The 19,850-nt window shown below is 30.3% G+C and overlaps 1 pseudogene; it reads right to left on the reverse strand.

Moving 5' to 3' along the window:
* Positions 1 to 9,096: 9,096 nt before the first annotated feature.
* Positions 9,097 to 11,943, reverse strand: LOC145978117 (NADH-ubiquinone oxidoreductase chain 5 pseudogene; annotated as a pseudogene).
* Positions 11,944 to 19,850: the final 7,907 nt, after the last annotated feature.

Consider the following 19,850-nt stretch of genomic DNA (forward strand, 5'->3'; position numbering starts at 1 on the left):
GATAGAAACCAACCTGGCTCACGCCGGTTTGAACTCAGATCATGTAAGAAATTAAAGGTGGAACAGACCATCAAATTTGAAATGCTACACCCAAATGATATCTTAATCCAACATCGAGGTCGCAACCCCTCCTGTCGATAGGATCTCTCAAGAAAGATTACGCTGTTATCCCTAAGGTAACTTATTCTTTAAATCACTAAAAATGGATCCCAAATAACAAAAATTATTGAATATTAAATAAAAAAGAGCTAATTATTATCTTCCCATCACCCCAACGAAATATTATTTAATAATATATATAGTTATACTGTTAATCAAAACATCATTAAAATAATATAAAGATCTATAGGGTCTTATCGTCCCCTTAAAAAAATAAAGCCTTTTCACTTTAAAGTAAAATTATATATTAATTAACTAAAGACAGTCTATTCCTCGTCCAACCATTCATTCTAGCCCAAATTAAAAGACTAATGATTATGCTACCTTCGCACGGTCAAAATACCGCGGCCATTAAACAAGTGTCATTGGGCAGGTTATACTTCATATAAAAATCATGAAAAGATGTTTTTGATAAACAGGCGAGAATAAATTTTGCCTAATTCCTTTAATTAATTAAATAAATATACTAATAGAATCATAATTTCAAAATAAAATCAATTAAAACATATAATTAAGTAAGAAAGTAAAACCAAACTAAATTTTTAATAAAATTTCAAATAAATTATAACAAAATTACAAAAATTAGCAATCTCCAAACCAATAAATATAATAGTTTACCATAAAGTTATAACCAACATATTAACCAGAAGCACATCCCCCTAGTCATAACTAAACATTAATATTATAATATATATTAATATAAAAAATATTAAAATGTAAAGCTATATTAAATATAATTCCCTAATAACTAGATATATGGTAAATCGAATAACATTTTATTACAAGTAGCAATTTTAACAGAAAAATATAACACTTTTACCTTAAAATTAACCTACTAGCTCCTCACCCTTCGAGCAAACAGAATATTCAATTAAAATTTAATCCTCCCTGATACAAAAGGTACGATTATTAACATCTCCTATAATAAAAATCAATATTTCATATATTTAATAAATCCCATCACTGTACTAATAATCTATAACAAACTAATTTATATATACTAAATATATAACCAACCCCAATAAAATTCCTTTTCATATATAAACAATTTATAAACAAAATTTAAATAGTAATAAAATTTCTATCAAAATATGTCGAATTGCACGACTAACTACTCAATGTAAATGAATATTCTAACAGAAATATTTTGATACTATTCAAACTAGGCACACCTTCCGGTACGCCTACTATGTTACGACTTATCTCACCTATATAAATGAGAGCGACGGGCGATGTGTGCATGCCCTAGAGCTAATAAACCAAAATGTTATTCTAAAACAAAATTACAATTAAATCCAATTTCAAATATAATTCCAATATATTATCCAAATCAACATAATGTAACCCATCCCCACCCACTAATAAGCTGCACCTTGACCTGAAATATATTCCAATAGAAAAAAATAATATATATATTTAAATATTCAAATTACGGCTGTATACAAACTGATATTTTACAATAATAGGCCAAATAAAACGCGGAATATCGATTACGGAACAGGTTCCTCTAAATAGAATAAAGCACCGCCAAATCAAATTCTTTGAGTTTCAAGATCATAACTAATACTACTCAAACCAAATTCACAATGATAATAATAGAGTATCTAATCCTAGTTTAATATATCACCTTTATAGAATTAATAAAAATAAAGAACAAATTATATTAAAAATTTCACCTAATAAATAAAATATAAACAACCAAAAATCAATTATTACTACAATTAAGCCAACAACTCTCCACTTATGTCCCCACGTCTAACCGCGGCAGCTGGCACGAATTTAGCCGGACAAAATAAATATTAAAATTTAAAATCCTGTAATCTAATTTACATTAAAATTAAACAAACCCACACACTGCGAACTAAATCCAAATATACCGTCTCAACCCATAAAAAATTGGCGGAAGTTTTACCTCTCTTTAATAAATACATATGTAAAATTTAACTAGGGAGATTTAAGCTAGAATAAAACTTTAGTTTTAAAATATAAAGAGAGGTTCCTTATTATTACATAATATGTATTATATTAAATTAAATTATAATTAGAAATTATCTCACGAAAATTTCCTCCCTTTTTATTTTTACTCACTTTCCCATACTATATAGAACACAATTTTTTTTCCATTCAAAATTGTGTTCTATATAGATATATTAACTTCTTTTTTCTCTAGACTCAATAAGTATTAAAATGACATGTTAATTAAGTCAATTACTTTAAGTTAGACTACAAAAACTTAAAAAAAATTGGATAAAATTAAAAGCAATTCTGAAGTATTTTATATTATTTAATAAATAGGTTCTACTTATTAATCATAAGAATAAAAGTCTAATAAATAATATTATTAGCCCACTATTATAATTTTTTTATAAATAAGATGTCTGAAAAAGGATTACCATGATAGGGTAAAGTATACATGAAATTTAACATGTTCTTATTAATTTATTTTCAATAAAAAATGAATTCTTATAACTGAAAGAATTAAACTTTCTCCAATGGTATCAAACCCCATAATGCATCATACACCAAAATATAGTAAAAAGGTAAGCTAATTAAGCTAGAGGGCTCATACCCCACATATGAAGGTCTATAATTAATCCTTCCCTTTTTAATACTCACAACCCCCAAGAAAATAATATTCCTATTGACCCTCACAATAGGAACCCTACTTTCTATTTCTTCCACCTCATGATATGGAGCCTGAATAGGCTTAGAAATTAATTTAATATCTTTTATTCCATTAATTTCTACACCAAATAATCAACGAAATACAGAAGCATCACTTAAATACTTCCTAATTCAAGCATTAGCATCATCAATAATTTTGGCCGCAGCATTAATTATAATTAATGCTGCAAATTCCAATATACAAACCCAACTTCTGACTATAGCTTTATTAATAAAAATAGGAGCTGCTCCATTTCACATTTGAATACCAGAAGTTATGGAAGGAATAACATGAATTAACTGTCTAGTAATAACAACTATTCAAAAAATTGCTCCATCAACATTACTTAGTTATGTAATTGACAATTTAAGCATAATTCTAATTTTAACAATTAGAACATCAGCAATTATTGGAGCAATTGGAGGATTAAATCAAACCTCGTTACGAAAAATTATAGCCTTTTCATCAATTAACCGCATATCATGAATTATCCTAAGAATAACATCAGAAGATAACACCTGGTTAATATATTTACTACTATACGTCCTTATAACCACCTCTACCATTATTTTATTTTCAATAAACAAAACATACTACGTCCATCAAGTGTTTATATTAAAACTTCCCCCCATCAAAAAAATGTCCTTATTCATATCAATACTATCTCTTGGTGGGCTACCACCCCTACTAGGATTTTTACCAAAATGAATAGTTATTATCCAAACAACCAACCATAAGCAATTAGTTATAATTATAATCCTAATTAGTATATCACTATTAACCCTATACTATTACTTACGAACCTCACTTACATCAATTTTAATAAATTATAAAACTAATATATGAAATATTATTAATAACAAACCATTAAATTTAAAAGAACAAGTATTATCGGTAGTTACAATTTTTCTCTCAGTGTGTGGACTACCTATAATTCAACCAATTTATATATCTTTATAAGGTCTTAAGTTAATTTTAAACTAATGACCTTCAAAGTCATAAATAAAGGGGATTATTTTAGGCCTTAATACATACAACGTATCACCCTGAAATTGCAGTTCAAAATTATTATTCTTAACTATAAAGCCAAAATTTAATGAGAGAGTTTAAAACTCATAAATAAATTTACAGTTTATCACCTATATAACTTCAGTCATCTCATTCTTGCAACGATGATTATTTTCTACTAACCATAAAGATATTGGTACAATATATTTAATTTTCGGAGTATGATCAGGAATAGTTGGAACATCATTAAGTATCTTAATCCGTATAGAATTAGGCCAGCCAGGAAGTTTAATTGGAGATGATCAAATCTACAATGTAATTGTAACTGCACACGCATTTATTATAATTTTTTTCATAGTAATACCCATTATAATTGGGGGATTTGGAAACTGATTAGTGCCTTTAATAATTGGAGCCCCGGACATAGCCTTCCCACGATTAAATAATATAAGATTATGACTACTACCCCCGTCATTAACTCTACTATTATCAGGAAGAATTGTAGAAAGTGGTGCAGGAACTGGTTGAACAGTGTATCCTCCCCTATCTGCAGGAATTGCACATGCTGGAGCCTCTGTTGATTTATCGATTTTTTCATTACATTTAGCAGGAGTATCCTCTATTCTAGGGGCAGTAAATTTTATTACAACAGTAATTAATATACGAACTATTGGAATATCTATAGAACGAGTACCATTATTTGTATGGTCAGTAGTAATTACTGCAGTTCTACTATTATTATCACTACCAGTTCTAGCAGGAGCAATTACTATATTATTAACAGATCGAAATTTAAATACCTCATTTTTTGATCCCTCCGGTGGTGGAGACCCAATCTTATATCAACACCTATTCTGATTCTTTGGACACCCAGAAGTATATATCCTAATTCTACCAGGATTTGGAATAATTTCACATATTGTAACTCAAGAAAGAGGTAAAAAAGAAACATTTGGAGTTCTTGGAATAATTTATGCAATAATAGCAATTGGATTCCTAGGATTTATTGTATGGGCACATCATATATTTACTGTAGGAATAGATGTTGATACACGAGCATATTTTACTGCAGCTACAATAATTATTGCTGTACCAACAGGAATTAAGGTATTTAGATGAATTGCAACACTACATGGAACACAAATTAATTACTCCCCATCAATATTATGAGCATTAGGATTTATTTTCTTATTTACAATAGGGGGATTAACAGGAGTAGTATTAGCAAATTCATCACTAGATATTGTACTACATGACACATACTATGTTGTAGCACATTTTCACTATGTACTGTCTATAGGAGCAGTATTTGCTATTATAGCAGGACTAGTACATTGATTTCCACTATTTACAGGAGTAATAATAAATCCAGATTGATTAAAAATTCAATTCATCTCAATATTTATTGGAGTCAACTTAACATTCTTTCCACAACATTTTCTAGGATTAAGAGGAATACCACGACGATATTCGGATTATCCAGATGCATATACAATATGAAATATTGTTTCAAGATTAGGATCAATCTTATCATTTACAGCAGTAATCATTATAATTTTTATTACCTGAGAAGGTATGACAAGCGCCCGACCAACATTATTTAATCTACAACAAACATCATCAATTGAATGATATCAAATATCACCTCCTTCTGAACATACGTATTCAGAACTTCCAATACTACTTACTAACAACTAATTTTTAAGGTGGCAGAGAAGTGCATTGAATTTAAGCTTCAAATATAAGGGGTGTCCCTTACTTAAAAGTGGCAACCTGAAATCAAATAGGATTACAAGATAGATCCTCCCCATTAATAGAACAAATAATATTTTTCCATGACCACACAATATTAATTTTAATTATAATTACAGTATTAGTAGGATATTTAATAGCATCATTATTTAATAACAAATTAACAAATCGAATACTTTTAGAAGGACAAACATTAGAAACAATATGAACAATTATACCAGCAATTACCCTAGTTTTTATTGCCCTACCCTCTCTACGTTTATTATACTTGTTAGATGAAATTAATCAACCTTCATTAACTCTTAAAACTATTGGGCATCAATGATACTGAAGTTATGAATACTCCGATTTTATAAAAGCAGAATTTGATTCATATATAGCCCCAACAAATGAAATATCTTTAGACTCGTTTCGATTATTAGATGTAGATAATCGAACAGTACTACCAATTAATATAGATATTCGAGTACTAACTACATCTGCAGATGTATTACATTCATGAGCCATGCCATCCATAGGAATTAAGAAAGATGCCACTCCAGGACGACTTAATCAGGCAGGGGTAAATATTAGTCGAATTGGTCAATTTTTTGGACAATGTTCAGAAATTTGTGGATCTAATCATAGATTTATACCAATTATTGTTGAAACTACAACTCACAAATCTTTTATTAATTGATTAATAAAAATTATACAAGAATCATTAGATGACTGAAAAGTAAGTAATTGTCTCTTAAACCACAAAATGGTAATATAACAACTACTTCTAATGAAAAGAGTTAGTTAATATATAACATAGGAATGTCAAACCTAAATTATCCTTGTAGATACTTTTTATTCCACAAATATATTCATTAAACTGAATTATTTTATTCACAATATTTATATTAATTTATTTTTTATATTTAATTGTCAACTATTATAATTATAATAAATTATTAAATAATAACAATTTTAAAATAGAAAATAAACCAAAAATTAAATACTGAAAATGATAACAAGATTATTCTCATCATTCGACCCAACATCATCAATTATAAATATATATATCACTACATTGAATAAGAACATTCTTGGGATTATTAATAATTCCAGCCCCATTTTGATTAATACAGTCACGAACCTCTATGTTATATAATATAATAATAGTAAAATTACATGAAGAGTTTAAAACATTTTTAGGAATAATTAGTCACCAAGGAAGAACTCTAATATTTATTAGTATATTTTCAATAATCTTATTTAATAATTCAATAGGATTATTACCCTATGTATTTACTAGATCAAGTCACTTAGTTTTTACTCTAACCCTAGCCCTACCAATATGATTATCATTTATACTATTCGGGTGAATTAATAATACAAAACATATATTAGCACACCTAGTACCGGAAGGTGTGCCAACACTATTAATACCAATTATAGTAGGTATTGAAATCATTAGAAATCTAATTCGTCCAATAACTCTATCAGTACGATTAGCAGCCAACATAATAGTTGGACACTTAATAATATCAATAATTGGAAATACAGGAACAATATTAGAAATTATTGGGCTTTCAATACTAATTTTAGCACAAATTATATTAATTATTATAGAAACAGTCGTAGCATTTATTCAGTCTTATATATTTGCCTTATTAATTGCTATTTATTCTAGAGAATCAAAATAACTAATGTCAACAAATCAAAATCACCCATATCACTTAGTAGATCAAAGCCCATGACCAGCAACAGGAGCCATTAGAGCAATAATATTAACAACAGGGATAATTAGATGATTTCACCAACAAAATATAGTACTATTATTAATAGGGATAACAACTATACTCCTTACAATAATTCAATGATGACGAGATATTTCACGAGAAAGAACATATCAAGGATTACATACAAATCAAGTTATAATAGGACTACGATGAGGTATAATTTTATTTATTATTTCAGAAGTACTATTTTTTGTATCATTCTTTTGAGCATTTTTCCATAGAAGCTTATCCCCGACAATTGAACTAGGAATATTATGACCACCAAGGGGGATTACTCCATTTAATCCAATACAAGTACCTTTATTAAATACAGCAATTCTGCTAGCCTCAGGAGTAACAGTAACATGAGCACACCATGGACTATTAGAAAAAAACCGTTCACATACAATGCAAGCACTTATATTAACATTAATATTAGGAGTATATTTTACTATTCTTCAAGCATATGAATATTATGAATCCCCATTTACTATTGCTGATGCAGTATATGGATCCACATTCTTTATAGCAACAGGATTTCACGGACTACATGTTATTATTGGATCAACCTTCCTAGGGGTATGCTTAGCTCGACACATCTTATGTCATTTTTCACCAACACATCACTTCGGGTTTGAAGCAGCAGCATGATATTGACATTTCGTAGATGTAGTATGATTATTCCTTTATATTTCAATTTATTGATGAGGTAGATAATTTACTTAGTATATTTAAAGTACACTTAACTTCCAATTAAAAAGATTATAATAAAATAAAGTAAATAATTAATGTAATCATAAGTACCTCATTATTAATTATAATAATCACATCAATTGTAATAATATTATCCACATTACTATCAAAAAAAATAATTACAGACCGAGAAAAAAGATCACCGTTTGAATGTGGATTTGACCCAAAATCCTCAGCACGAATTCCATTCTCTATAAATTTTTTTCTAATTGCAGTAATTTTTCTAATTTTTGATGTAGAAATCGTATTACTATTACCAATAACAGTTATTATTACTAATTCAAAATTAATATATTGACTATGTGTTAGACTCCTATTCCTATTAATTTTACTTTTAGGTTTATATCATGAATGAACCCAAGGATCACTAGAATGAGCATGCTGGAGTAATAGTTAATAATAACATTTGAGTTGCATTCAAAAGGTATTGAATAATTCAATTTACTTTATTAAGCAAGAAGCAAAAGCAATCAGCTTCGACCTGAATAAATTGGTATATATTACCCTTGCTTACTTGACTGAAGCCAAAGAAAGGCGGCATATTAATGTTAATAATAAAATTAGGATTATTTCCTCAGTTAAGGGGTATCTTATTAAGTGGGGGCTGCTAACTTCCATCTTTAGTGGTGAAATTCCATTAATACTCTTCACAATATTTCTTTAGTATAAAATTACATTATCTTTTCATGATAAAGCTGGACTTTAAATAAGTTCAAGAAGTGTTTACAGAATTATTTTATTCTTCCTAATAACTTCAATATTATGCTTTAATAAGCTATATAAACACACATAAATTATTAATAAAATTACTATTAAAAATGAAAATATAAAATAAATATTAAAATAGTTAGAATGTATTAGTTGGATATTTAAAGAACCACTCTTTATATATTTATATACTCCCTGCCCCTCCATAAGTTCACTTCATCCATAATCAATAGCCTTAATATATATACCTCCAGTAATAAATGAACTACCAATTAATCCACCAGAGGATAAATAAGGTAAAAATCATATTCCTCCTAATAAATAGTATACTATTTTATTATTAAAAAATGGATAAACTTCGAACAAGAAAGATGTAATATTATATCCAATTCACCCTCCCAATAAAATACAAATTACTGCCCCTATCTTCAACTTAAAAGGAATAATAATAACAAAAACAGAAGGAAAAATTAATCATATTAATCCAGAACCACCTACAACAGATAATAATAATAAGCCTAATATACCTTTAAATATACCTCACCCCCCATCATCAGAAAAGAATTGAAATGATGTACCTCTATAAGATTTACCAACTAAATAATAATTTAATCGAAAACTATAAGCTATGGTTATACCCGTAGAAATTCATAATAAAACAAATATTACTAAATTAAAAGAAGATATACTTAATATTTCCAAAATTAAATCCTTAGAATAAAATCCAGCCAAAAATGGTATTCCACATAGGGCAAGACTAGAAATTATTATACAAGAAATAGTTATTGGCATTTTATTAATTAAACCCCCCATACAACGAATATCCTGAACATCACCTATAACATGAATTACTACACCAGCACATAAAAACAATAAAGACTTAAATATAGCGTGCGTCAACAAGTGAAAAAATGATAACTCCTTTAATCCCATAGATAATGTTAATATTATTAACCCAAGTTGTCTTAATGTAGATAAAGCAATAATTTTCCTTAAATCATATTCAAAATTAGCACCAACCCCAGCTATAAATATAGTTAGCCCCGATAATAATAAAAGTACCCTCCCAAGAACAGTATATATCAATATATCTCCAAAACGAATTAATAAATAAACCCCAGCAGTAACCAAAGTAGAAGAATGAACTAATGCAGAAACTGGGGTTGGTGCAGCTATAGCTGCCGGCAACCATGCAGAAAACGGAATTTGTGCACTCCTTGTTATTCCAGCAATAATAATAAATCTAGTAATTAATATTATATCAAAATCAGAAATTAATCATAAATAATAAATATAATTTCATCTACCATAGTTTAATATTCAAGCAATAGATAATAAAATAAATACATCACCAATTCGATTGGACAGAGCAGTTAGTATTCCAGCAGAATAGGAACGAACATTCTGATAATAAATTACTAGACAGTAAGAAACTAATCCTAGGCCATCCCATCCTAAAATAATTCTAATAATATTAGGAGAAATAATTAAAAACATTATAGATCCAACAAATAATAAAACTAAAATAATAAATCGATTTATATTATAGTCCCCCTCTATATAAGAACCTCTATAATTAATAACCATAGAAGAAATATATATAACTAAGCCTATAAAAATTAAAGATATTCAATCAAATAATATTGTTATAATAATACTAGAACTATTCAAATTAACAATATTTCACTCAATAAAAATTGTAACATCCTTAATTAAAAATATTATCCCTAATAATAATAAAATTATTCTACTAATCAATAAAATAATTGATATTATACTTGTAATAAAAAAATTAAAAACCATTGATTTAAGAACTTTTAGTTACCACTAAGTCCACAACTTACTATTCTACTTAAACTACTTAAATATTTTAAATTCAATGAAATATTGGAGAACAAAAAAATAATTAAAAAATTTAATGGAAATGAATGACAAAATAATAATAAATATTCACGTATATATCTTCTTCAGCAAGAAAATACACCAGAATAATATATTCCATGCTGAGTATAAGAATATAAATATAAAGTATAACCAGCACTTAAAAAAGAAAGTAATGCAACACCTACAAAACTAAAGTAGGATCACCCAATAATTCTATTTAATAAACTAATTTCTCCCAACAGGTTAATAGAAGGAGGGGCAGCCATATTAGTAATTCTTAATATAAATCATCATAAAGATAATCTAGGAATATAATTAATTATTCCCCTATTAATTAATATACTACGACTACCTAATCGTTCATAAGTAATATTTACTAGACAAAATATCCCAGAAGAACAAAGACCATGTGCTACTATTAAAGTAAGGCCACCATTTATCCCTCATGCTCCTATAGTTATAATCCCTATTAAAACAAGACCTATGTGTGCTACAGATGAATATGCAACCAAGGCGCTTAAATCAATTTGACGTATACAAACAAGACTAATTATTCAAATTCCAACAACTCTAATACCAAATCAAAAAATATTATATTTAATAGCTAATCTCTCAATACAAGAAATAATTCGCAAAATCCCATATCCTCCAAGCTTTAATAAAATTCCGGCCAAAATTATAGACCCACTAACTGGTGCCTCAACATGAGCCCTAGGTAATCACAAATGAACCAAAAATATAGGTATTTTTACTAAAAAAGCAAACACCATTCTAATATATCAAACAAAATAATTTATATCAATATTAATATATCTAAATATATATATATATAGACCACCCACTTTATAATTTAACATAAAAATACCAACCAAAAGAGGTAAAGAAGCAAGTAATGTATAAAAAGTAAATATACCCCCGCTTGTACTCGCTCTGGTTGATATCCTCACCCTAAAATTAAAAATAAAGTGGGTACTAATGATCCCTCAAAAAACAAATAAAATAAAAAAAAATTTATTCTTATAAAAGTTAATATTAATAATAATAATAAAATAATTAACAAAAACATAAATCTACAAGGATAAAAATAAATAGATATAATACTATTTCTAGCCACTATTATTAAAAAAATAATTCAAATACTAAGTAAAATTAAAGAGTAAGACATCACATCTAAGCCAATAAAATAACCAACCCCCATACTCCGATACCAAATCACACTATTAATAAAAACAAAAAACAACCAAAAACAATAGAAATTTGAACCAATATTCATAAAGAACTATTAAATCTCAAAAGGATTAAAAATATAAAATAAAAAATATATTTTAACCTTTTAGTAATACAAAAGAATTAAAATAATCATTACCATGAGTACGTGTAACTGATACTATAACAGATAAACCAAGAGCTCCCTCACATACACAAAATGAAATAAATAATAAACAAAAATAAGCTTCTTCCTGATTATTAATAAAATAATAAGTTATATATAAATATAAGGATAACACAATAAATTCAAGTCTTAATAGAGTTACTAATAAATGCCTACGTTGAGAAATAAAACATAAAAATCTAATAAATAAAATAATTAATATAAATAATACTCATAACATAAGTTTTTATAGTTTAATAAAAACAATGGTCTTGTAAATCATAAATGAATTAATAATTCTAAAAACATCAAGGAAGATATAATTATATCATCATTAGCTCCCAAAGCCAATATTTTTATTAAACTACTCCTTGATATTAAAATACAATTAATATTAATTACTATTATATTATTATTAGCAATAATAATACTATATATAAAACATCCACTATCTATGGGGATTATACTAATTATACAAACTGTTACTGCATGCCTAACAATATCAACATTCCTAAAATCCACATGACTTTCCTATGTATTATTCCTAGTATTTTTAGGAGGAATACTAGTTCTATTTATTTACACAACAAGACTTACACCAAATGAAATATTCAAAATAAGAAGAAAAATAATGGTTTTGGGCGTAACCCTAATGTTATTATGTTTATTTATATTAATAATGAGAGATCCATTATTAACCCCCTCAATACTACAAAATATAGATACATATACAACCTGAAGAAGTATACCCCCCCTACCAGGAATAAAATTATATAATGAATCCATTATAATAATAACTACTATAACAGTAGTATATTTATTTATTACATTAATTGCAATTGTAAAAATTACTAGACTTTCACATGGGCCCCTAAAAATAATTAAATAATTACAAATGACAAAGCCAGCACGGATTTATCACCCCCTACTTAAACTAGCAAATAATGCATTAGTGGACTTACCAGCCCCACTAAATATTTCCTACTGATGAAACTTTGGTTCACTTATAGGAATGTGTCTCTCAATCCAAATCTTAACAGGTCTTTTTTTAGCAATACATTATATCTCAAGAACAGATTTAGCCTTTTCTAGAGTAATACACATCTGCCGAGATGTAAACTATGGATGAATACTACGAACTATTCACGCTAACGGAGCTTCCATATTCTTTATTTGTATATATATACATGTTGGACGAGGGATATATTATGGATCCTATTTATACTTTCACACATGATCTATTGGGGTCATAATTATATTAGCAACAATAGCAACAGGATTTGTTGGATATGTACTACCATGGGGTCAAATATCATTTTGAGGTGCCACAGTAATTACTAACTTACTCTCGGCAATTCCATATTTAGGAACTATACTAGTTCAATGAATTTGGGGTGGGTTTGCAGTAGATAGTGCCACACTGACTCGATTCTTCGCCTTCCATTTTTTATTACCATTTATTTTAATAGCAATATCCATAGTTCATCTACTTTTTTTGCATCAAACCGGATCTAACAATCCACTATCTATTAATAGTAACATGGATAAAATTCCATTCCACCCATACTTCTCCATAAAAGACACATTAGGGTTTATACTTATAATTTTAAGATTAATACAACTCTCATTAATATTTCCAACAACCCTAGGAGATCCTGAAAACTTTACCCCTACAAATCCACTAGTAACCCCTGTACACATTCAACCAGAATGATACTTTCTATTTGCATATGCCATTCTACGATCAATTCCAAATAAGCTTGGGGGGGTAGTAGCACTAGTATTATCTATTATAATTTTATTTATTATACCAATACATCATAAAAGAAATTTTCGTGGACTACAATTTTACCCTTTAAATCAAGTATTATTTTGATTAATATTTGCAACCTTTATTTTATTAACTTGAATTGGAGCCCGACCCGTAGAAACTCCATACATTACTACTGGGCAAGTATTAACAATTATATATTTTATATATTTCATTATATCCCCGGCAACCCTACTATTATGAGATAAAATTTTAAAAAAATGACTTCTTGACTGAAACTTTAAGTGTATGTCTTGAAAACATAAAATAGAATATAAATATTCTAGAAGTCTTCACATTCTAATTGTTATGCAACTAAATATAAATTGATACAATCAATTACCTAAAACCAACAAAAATAAAAAAAATTTAAAGAAACCGGAAGAAAACTCCTCCAAGCTAAATATATAAGTTTATCATAACGAAATCGTGGTAGTGTACCTCGAACTCAAATATAAATAAATCCTAAAAAAATAACCCTTAAGTAAAAAAAAAAAAAGAAAAGTGGTATCCCCCAACAATAAAATTCTAAATAAAACACTTATAAATAAAATACTAGCATATTCAGATATAAAAATTAAAGCAAACCCCCCAGCACTATACTCAACATTAAATCCAGAAACAAGTTCAGACTCACCATCAGCAAAATCAACAGGAGTTCGGTTAGTCTCAGCTAAGCAAGAACTCAATCAGGCTAACGCCAACGGTATAGCAATAAAAATAAATCATAAATAATCCTGAAAAACATTAAATGAAAGTAAATTATAACCACCAATTAAAAAAATAAAAGATAATAAAATTAATACTAATCTAACCTCATAAGAAATTCTCGAAAAATTAAGTTTTGATCTTGTAGTAGAAATGTCCGAATTAAGACGCTTTTCAGGCTCTTCTTGGCTGCTACAGCCCCTAAAGGTCCTTCGCCTCTCTTACAATGATAGCACATTCTCTTCTGTCTTCTGCTCGACGTCTCCACAGTCTTACTCCCATCCTCCTAAGGTCTTCCTCAACAACCTCCAACCATCTTTTCCTTGGCCTTCCTCTTAATCTTCACCCTCCTGGTGTCCTTTATTGACCTTTTAACAGCTCTGTCTTCAGGTATTCTTTCCTAGTCTCATGCTTCTTATTTCGGAAACTATATCTGTTTTTTTGTAGTAGAGTGTTCTAATTTCATCGTTTCTCCTTATTCGCCATTGACCATTCTCATTTACTGGCCCGTATATTTTCCTCAGTATCCTTCTTTCCCATCTTCGCAAAAGTTCTTCATCTGCTTGAACCAAAGTCTATGTCTTTGCTCCATATGTCACCACTGACATTACGACTAGCTGATATACTTTCATTTTCAAATTTCTACTCAGGCTGCGAGATTTGAAAACTCTTAACAATGAGAAATACCTTCGATTACCAGCTGCAATTCTTGCTTTTCTTTCCTCCTTAATATTATTATACATGGTAACTTATGTTCCAAGATATTGAAAATTTTGAATTTTTCATACGTGCCTCCATCAACTTGTATATATTGGCCTTCCGTGAATTCCATATTTCGCGCTGAGAACATGTATTTAGTCTTGTGTTTTTTTATTTGGAGTCCCATCTCACTAGCTGTGTTCTCCAATCTTTCCAGTCCTTCCTTCACTTCTTGCAATCTTCGTGCCATCATATCAATGTCATCAGCATATGCTAGATTTTGGTTCACTGTGTTGAAGAGAGTTCCTACTGGGTTACACTCATGATCTTTTCTAAAACTATATTGAATAATATCGTAGATAGCACATCTCCTTGTCTCAAACCTTGGTTTACTGCAAATTCCCTAGTGAGCTCTGCTTCAATCTTCACCTTGCATTTAGTACCCCTAGGCGTCATTCTGGTTAATCTTATTAGCTTGTTTAGGATCCCTAGCTCCTTCATTGCCTCATACAATTTTCCTCGTATGATACTGTCATATGCCTGCTTAAAGTCTATAAATAACTGATGAATATTCATAACATTTCTCCATTATCTGCCTGACTATAAAGATTTGATCCGTAGTGGATCTGTTTGGTCTAAAACCACACTGATAATCCCCTATTATTCCCTCAGTCAGTGGTGACAATCTACCTGCTAGGATTTTTGCAAGCACTTTGTATATTACGCTCACTAGGGCTACAGTTCATGTTCCCATATATCAGATAACAATTTGTGTATATACTTAATTAGTTGATTTCCCTGAGTTCTTAACCATTTCAGCAGTGATGTTATTAATCCCTGGGGCTTTGTTATTCTTTAGAGGCTTAATAACTGTTCTAACTTCTTCCAGTGTTGGAGATGTTCCGGTTTCGTCATCATGGTACTCCTCTTCATCATTCAATTCTAGATATTGGAACCCATCTTCCACATTAAGTAGCTGACTGAAGTATTCTGCCCATCTCTCTAAGATCTCATTTTCCCCGCCTATTAGGTTTCCTGCTTGGTCCTTACAGAAAGCTGTCTTCGGTTGGAAGCCTTTCCTTATATCCTTCACCCTCATATACATTTTCCTTACTTGCTGATTACTACTATATTCTTCAAGTTCCTCAATCCACTCTTTCTCAAAGCATCGTTTCTTTCTCCTGCACACACAGTCTGCTTCCTTTCTTTTAAGTCTACATTGTTCTGTGTTATATCTGGTTTTCCTATTAAGCATTCTCTTTCCAGCCTCATTTCTTTCATTTATTGCTGCTTTACATTCCTCATCAAACCATTTACCTCTTTGGATCTTCGTCTTCTCTCCCAGCACTTCCTGTGCTGTTTCATGTAGGATCTCCTTTATTATACTCCATTGCCCTTCAATACCTTCGATTTCCCACCTTTGACTTCTTTGTTCAAGTTGGTTGAATACCATTAAACGGAATTGTTTGGCAATGGCTTCATCTCTTTATAACTTCTCATCATCATACCTTGATGTCACTTTCGCTCTTCTTCCATCCCTATATGTAGCTATTCTCTGTCTGTATTTAATGCGTACTAAATAATCACTGTCTGCTCCTCGACAGCTATCTGCTTGTAGTATATCAGAGGCATGTCTTCTGTCTATCAGCACATGGTCAATTTGGTTTTGTGTTACACCATCTGGTGAACACCATGTCATTTTCCTCACCTTCTTCCTTTGATGCCAGGTGCTTCCAATGACCATTAAGTTACACATAGTCAGATCTATCAGTCTCAGACCATTATCATTTGAAATTTCAAGCAAACTTTCCTTTCCTATAGAGTCTTGGAATGCTTCTTCACGTCCAACCTTGGCATTAAAGTCTCCCATTATTATCTTAATGTCATGTTTTGGTATACGATCGATTACCTGATCCAGCAGCTGGTAGAATCCATCCTTTTCATCTTCTTCTGCCTCTTCCGTTTCGGCATATACACATACTAAGGTAATGTTGAAGAACTTGGCTTTCATTCTCAGCGTACATAAGCTCTCATTTATTGGTTTGAATTTCTTTACTACAGTTTTATATTTATTGTTTAGTAGGAATCCTGTGCCACGTCTTGTATTTTCACTGCTTCCACTATACATTAATGTGTAATCCCCAGTAGATAACATTCCATTTCCTTGCCACCTGATCTCCTGCAATGCCGATACTATTATTCTGTATTTCTTCATTTCCTCCTTTAGGTTTTCCAATGCACCTGCTTTACTTAATGTTCTAACATTCCATGTAGAGAGGTATATATCATTCTTCCGTTTACGTAGTCCTTTAGCATGCCTGTGTCTTTCCATAGAATACGTCCGGCTATCATTGTTTCTGAGGTCCGCAACAATGATTGTTTTATGGGATAGGGTCGTTAGTCCCATGCTCAACCCCCAACCTGGAGGACCAAGGTTTGTATCAGGTTTGCTCCTTTATTTATTTATTTAAAGACATGACACTACAGGCAAATGCCCATTTACAGTGTCTTGTATTATAACACTGTTTGGTACACAAAATATGCAATCAGAAGAATTCAAAAAGTACAATAATATGATAATATGTGTTACAGTAATATAAAAATTAATATAAGATTAGATATGAAAGAGAAGTATAAAGTATTAACCTGACAGTTTGGGTTAGAACTTACACATGATAACCAATAAATAACCAAGGAAAAACATATGTACTGTTGCCAACACTACGGCTGAGGAATCCGTTCCATCCCCCTCGTAACCCTGAGGACGGGACTTAGGGACTATAGTGTAAGTCACCAAAACTGAGACCTTCTGTAAACAAACGGTCTCACCGATTCGATGTATCACTCCGCGTCAGCTGATTCATGACCGGAATCATCTGCCGTTACACTCATAGTTCGCCGCACCTATTCATTTTATATAAGAGCCTCTGAATGTGAGAACCCGCTCTCAAAACATCAAACGAATATGCAGCCGCATACATTGTTACTCTCCCGGTCATTCTCTCTTTCATAACCCTTCAAACTGCAGACACTGACACACCACTGCACTGGGATACGAACTTAACTACTTCATTTACTGGTTTCTCAGAACGTTACATGAATCTGTTTCTCACCCCTTTTCAAAGGCTGTCCTTGCTGGTGTTTTGAAAACAAGCTCGGAGAACACTGAGACTTTCCCGCACGCATAGAACACGGCATGTTATTTTTCTAAGGATATATTACTAAGTTGCACTACTTTCTTGCTGTTCACATGATTATTTTTAGAAAATAACCAATGTTATAAAATATCATTATGTACACAAATCTCTAAGCTCATTGAAAGTTACAATGCATATTACTACAAAATGTTCACACTTATCTTGCCTTGCCATGTCACCAAGTTATTTTACGTAGTGCACTATATTTGGCGGAACAAAAATCGTCATTAGCATGCTTGTCAAAGTTTCCAACCGCAATACATTTAAGAACTTTCTTTGTCTTGTTTTGATCATCATCAATATATTTATTGGACTTAGAGCAATGCATATGGCTGTTTATGCCCATTATATATTTTATTTACGTAAGATACAATTTACATAAAATTTACAAATAAATTTCAAATACTCTCCTATCTATATCATCCTTAGAAATATACATTACCATGTTATATCATTTTGTCTAAAAAAATGCAAGTAAAATATATTCAATTCACATGCAAGAAAGAAGCCAAATTTATGGGAAATGATTACTGGTGGAAAGAGTTAACCATAAAGGTGAAGCAATAAGTAAAAAAAGAAAGAGCATTGGGTTTAAAGTGAGACGTCATTTGCGGCAGCGTATCCCATACTACAAATTGGCCATTGTTTTACCTTATGTAATGAATCCTGTAACAACGCTGGATTTTCGTGTGGATTATTTTACTTCTATGAGTTTGCAATGCTTTCTGTATGAGCGTGGTTTTGTTCACAGAAGGTCTCAGGGTTGGTGATTTGAACTTTAGGTAGTAATATTGGGATAGGATACAATAGGTAAAATTGGACGTTGCAGAACGCCTTAGTCTGGCTTCTTTTCTGAGACCTGTCCAGCATGGGTGACCTTGCTGGTAGAAAATCTACCGCTGGCATAGCTCTCAGCCTCAACAAAGCACGCAAACCCCTCCGACCGCACGGTCAGTGCTACTGTAAGGCGGCATTCCCTGGAGGGGTTTTCAGGCTCTGAGAAATATAATGATTCAACATTTTAATGAAAATCATCTCTGGCTTGGTCAGTAGGGAAAATGAGTTTGAAGCGAGTGTTATGATTGAATGCGAATTTCTCGAATAATCAAGTTTTGATCCTACATTCGAAATGTGATAATTAAAATGCTTTTAAGCTCTGAACTGCATAATAATAAAACATTTTAATGAAAATCATTTCTGCCTTGCTCTGTAGAAAAAATGAGTTTCAAACGAGTATTAGCATTGAACGCGAATTTCTCGAAAAATCAAGTTATCATCGTGTAGTCAAAATGCAATAATTAGAACGCTTCTCAAGCTTTGAAAAGCATAATAATTCAACATTTTAATGAAAATCATCTCTGGCTTGCTCTGTAGAAAAATAGGGTTT

This window comes from Lepisma saccharinum, chromosome 24, assembly GCF_977018435.1.
Source record: "Lepisma saccharinum chromosome 24, izLepSacc3.1, whole genome shotgun sequence".
NCBI classification, from domain to species: Eukaryota; Metazoa; Arthropoda; class Insecta; order Zygentoma; family Lepismatidae; genus Lepisma; species Lepisma saccharinum.